The 5,000-nt window shown below is 48.8% G+C and overlaps 1 pseudogene; it reads left to right on the top strand.

The window, feature by feature from the left end:
• The window catches only part of LOC119571945, a 74,454-nt pseudogene that overhangs the window by 61,884 nt on the left and 7,570 nt on the right, over positions 1-5,000 (top strand).

The raw sequence follows: 5,000 nt of genomic DNA, 5'->3' as shown, positions 1-5,000 counted from the left end.
ACTGGGTGGGCCGCGGCAATGGTCATCATCTCCAGGGAGTAGTCAAAGACATTTCCAGGCGACTTCAACCCTCAGTAGCTGAGGTAACACTGGTTGATGAGCATATTATGACACTGAGACTGAAGCATGCTTTTGGTTTCGTGTCTCTTATTTATGTGTACACTCCTACTTATGTTTGCAAACTCAAAGTGAAAGAAGCGTTCTTTGCCAAACTCACATCCATGGCAGACAGTGTCCTCGTCGAAACATTCGCGTTGTTCTGGGCACTTCAATGCGGTATCCAGCTGCAATCGAGCTGGTTATGAGATGTCTGTTAGCCCCCATGGCTCAGGAGCTGATCCCAGCTTCCTTCACCAGGACTTTGCTTGGTCCCAGAGATTGAGGATTTATGGCTCCTGGTATCAGCGCTCCAACCCGCATCGCTGGACATGGAATTGCAATAGGGTACTGTGGCCAAGGAGATCGACCATCTTCTCAGCACTTGATGGAGGATCCTCCAGAATTGCAGGATTTACTGAAGTGTTGAGTTCTGTGGCTGGTTGTGGCTACCCTACGGGTCCACTTTGAAATTCCATGTCTGTAAGCACCATTTCACACGCTCAGATTATTTGTGGCAATTTGAGGTAACTGATACCACTGCATTGTACTCGCTTCACTTTTTATTGGAATGCGGTCAAACCTGTAATCAATGTATATCAATCCTAATATAGCAATTATAATCACTGTCGCAATTAGATTTATGTTCGGTTACAGTATTTCTAACCAGTGCTTATACTATATATACTGTTCGTCAAGCATTCTTCTATATTATAATACATAAAGTGTACAATGATATACATGTGCAGGTGATATCTACATTTATACATTAATATGTCTGATACGTACGCATAGCGGAGGAACAGTCAAGGCCTTTAATAAGTCTCCAGATCAGCCCTTATGTACATGTCACAACTACGAGATTACTCAGGACCCTCAGCGATGTGTACCTCACTCCGATCGGCTCGCACACTTCGTGGGGAACGAGGGTATCGGGCCATCAGTGCGACACAAAAGGAGCACCAAGCAAAAATTCATCAGTTGTGCTCCCTTCCACCACGTGACCTCGCCTGCTCTACTGGATCCTCTCCTTTCTGTTTTTGTACATATTCTGTTATGTGTAGTGTAATTTAGTGTTTTAGCAGTAAAACCTTCTGTATGTTTCTTCTGGTGTGTTTCCATTGACCTGACCATTCTAATTATCTTTAAATCAAACTCTGACATTGGCGATCTTGCCAGGAGCAGACAGTCTGGAAAACGACACCATGAGGAACTATATGCAGGAAGGTGAACTGCAGGGCCTTGAAGGCATGGCCTTCTTACAGTACATTCAGGAGCAGAGGATCAGACGCGAGCAGCTGGCTCTTTACTACCAGAAACAGGAGGAATAGAGGCAGCTGTGAGAAGAGCAGCATTGCAGGAACTGTGAGGAGGAAAGACGCTGGAAAGCAGAGTAAGCACTATGGAGGAAAGTGGGTCCCCTTTTATGGCCTTGCTCCGGCCCTCTTTATGCAAGGGAGCGCGTCGTCCAGGCAACTCAAGTTAATCTCCCGGGAGTAGAACGCAAGCCAGAGGAGCGACTGACCACGGAGTCACACATGGACACCATCCGTCTGCCCAAGGAACCGTCGCACTGGGAAACCTGTCGGCAAGACGGACATAAGTGGAGGAGACAAGTCTGCTTGTGCAACTGGTGGGTGTGGAATGTGCACCTGAATGACCAGTTATCATGGGATACCCGCCCAAGGATCTGGTGGCCATCAGACTGTCGGAGGAGCTGCCGGCCGAAGGCGCACCGGAGGAGCTGCCTGCCGAGGACGCACCGGAAGAGTTGCCTGCAGAGAATGCACCAAAGGAGCTGCCTGCCAAGAATACCATGTAGGAGCTGCCTGCCAAAGACACCCTGGAGGAACTGCCTGCTGTGGACGCGCTGGAGGTCCGGGAGATGCCAGAGAAGCTGCCTGCACAGGATGCCAGGAGGAGCTGCCTGCTCAGGACATACAGCAGCTGCCTGCCCAGGAATGCAGGAGGAGTGCCTGCCACATGCTGGAGGAGCTGCCGTCTGAGGACGCACCAGAGGAGCTGCCTGACAAGGACATGTCGGAGGAGCTGCCTAACGAGGACAAGATGGAGGAGCTGCTGTCCGAGGACAAGACGGAGGAGCTGTCTGCCAAGGGGACACTGGAGAAGCTGCCGCGAGTAGAGGGACTGCTGGAGGAGCAACGGTGCAGCAAGTCTGACAGGAGGCAGGACTGTGATTGCCAGAAGAGTGTGGGTGATGGAAAGGCAGGTCCTAGAGCCATATCACCGCTGGATGTAGGACCTCGGAGCAGGCATCTTGCAGTTGTGGTTCTCTGAAAATAATCTCCAATTCTTGGAAGATTATTTTGAAGAAAGAAGGGAGATATGTCACAACTGCGAGATTACTCAGGACCCTCGGCGATGTGTACCTCATTCCGATTGGCTTGCATACTTCGTGGGGAATGACGGTATTGGGCCATTACATCGGTGTGACATATAAAGGGAGTACCAGGCAAATATTCATCAGTTGTCCCGTGTCTTTGATCTGTGTGCTCCCTTCCGCTATTTGACCTTTCCTACTCTACTAGATCCTTTCCCTTCTATTTTTTGTACATATTCTGTTATGTGTAGTGTAATTTAGTATGTTTCCTCTGGTGTGTTTCCGTTGACCTGACCATTCTGATTCTCTTTAAGTCGAACCCTAACAGTATGTGTTATCAGGCCTGTGTTAACTCTTGAACTGCCCTTAACCTCACTGATGCCCCATTTCAGGGGTCAAGGCAGCCTTTGTCGCAGCCCACATGGAAACCATTAACCCAAGTTGATCTGGGCATCTTGGAGAGGATGATGTGTGGTCACACTGTCACACCACTGATGCCAGTGGCTACACCGTCCCACCAGTCACCACTCTAGGGTGTTTCACTTGGACAGATTGAGGGGGTGTGCCCACGAGTTTGACATGGCAGTCTCTTATCGATTCACAGAATTTGAAAACTTGACGGACCCAGTTCTCTGTGGGAGTTCTTCAAGCGTGAAACGCTCAAAGCAGCATTGTTCATTGGCATACGCCCAAAGGCAAGGTAGAAATTCATCTCCTCAGAGACACTGGAGGCCACTGAAGCATGTTGCAATGCTTGGCTGAATAGCAATCAGGACTTTTGTCGATCTTTGGTGCGTAGGGCATAGACACTGCTGAGAAAGGACAAGGAACAGTTCATCAAGAATCTTGCTGAGGAGGTTGAAGGCTATCTCTTGGTAAATGACCTTCACCCTGCCTACCAAGCCTTGAGAAACATGAACTCTAAGCCCTCCCTGCAAATAACTGCAGTCCGCCCAGTGGATGGACAGATCATCTCAGATCGTGTTGGGGTTCGTGAACATTGGGCTGAGTATTTCCAACAGTTAACTTGGATGCAAATGTTATCCCAATACCTGTGGTAGCCCCACCCATCAGCAAGGAAGCTCCTAAACCTAACTGAGGTTAGGATGGAGATTCCTAAGCTGGGGTGTGGGAAAGCCGCAGGCATATGTGATATCCCTGCTGAACTTCTAAAGGCTGGGTGAACCTATGGCATGGGTCTTTCATGCAGTCTTGACTGCCATCTGGCAGTCTGGTTCCATTCCTCCTGACCTGTTGAGGGGTTCACCCCTCTCTGGAAGGGGAAAGGGGATCGGTGGGACTGTAGGAACTACCATGGCATTACACTGCTCAGTATACCAGGCAAGGTTTTGAAACAGATCCGTGACCACCAACTAAGGCACCAGAGACTAGTGCAGTCTGGATTTACACAATAGACTGTATCCTAGCACTTCAAGTAATTGTGGAGCGCCATTGTGAATATGATTGTGGGGTGCCTGCAGCCTACATCGACCTGAAGAAGGCATTTAGCTTGGTGCACTGAGAATCCCTATGGGATTTGAGACTTAGGGGAATTCCAACACAGATTATTGGCCTAATAGCAAGCCTATATACCGGTACTGAAAGTGCTGTAAAGTGTGGTGGGGCCTGTCAAACTTCTTCCCTGTCAATTCAGGAATGAGGCAACGCTGTATCCTTGCGTCAACACTATTCAACACCTGCATCTGAGTCCTAACGGAAACCGCCTTGCCATGGTGGGGGACTTGAGGTCCCAATGATCTGGTGAGCTGGACCAGAGGTCTACCCATACTGGAGGGGTCACCAGTGAAGAATGAGACAAAATGGCTTCCTGATGCACCAAGGCCTAAGAGAGGGGATGGTGCACCCACCCCTGGTTCATTCCATCTTGTAACAGGGAGACAGAAATCCTGGAGGTTGAGCGATGTTGCACGCTGCACCCTGCAGCTAGCAACACACCTCTTTGGTCCTTTATTCCGGTCAGACAGGTGGCTTAATCAAGGCCCAGTCAAGTCCATCGGCTGGTCAAATATGGCTAGTGTCAAGCAGGAACTATTAAGTCGGTAGCGCATAGGTCCAGCGACTGCCATTAGTACTGTAATAGTGGCTACGTATATTTCCTCATTACCCCTGTGGCTGTTGGGAGATTTTGAGCCCCAACTATAGCTTCCCCTCGTTGGACTCCATGGTGGGTGGGGGGATGAGGAAATGAAGAATTCCAATTTGTATGAGTACTACAAATTTACACAGATCTAGCTCTCTCCCTGACGACCTACGCAATCCCCCAACCATTCCCTCTGGAACATCACATGTTGTCACTCTGGAACCTTTTCAGCTTCCAAAGGGCAAGAATGGGAATTGTAATGGTTCCCGGGCTCTCAAGCCAGGTAAGAAGGGGAAAAGTCCTCCTCAATCCACTAAGGACATCTTACCTGGTAAATATGAAAGTATTTCATATAGTAAGTACCTAGTAGTGAAGACCATTGATGGTGTATCAATCATGGATCTTGATATTTTTTAAGTACACCGGAAAATATTTGAAATGTGTTTGATAAGCATCTGGATC

This window comes from Penaeus monodon, chromosome 4, assembly GCF_015228065.2.
Source record: "Penaeus monodon isolate SGIC_2016 chromosome 4, NSTDA_Pmon_1, whole genome shotgun sequence".
In the NCBI taxonomy this organism is placed as follows: domain Eukaryota; kingdom Metazoa; phylum Arthropoda; class Malacostraca; order Decapoda; family Penaeidae; genus Penaeus; species Penaeus monodon.
Note: the sequence above shows the minus strand (reverse complement) of the source record. Positions and strands in the feature narration are given on the sequence as shown.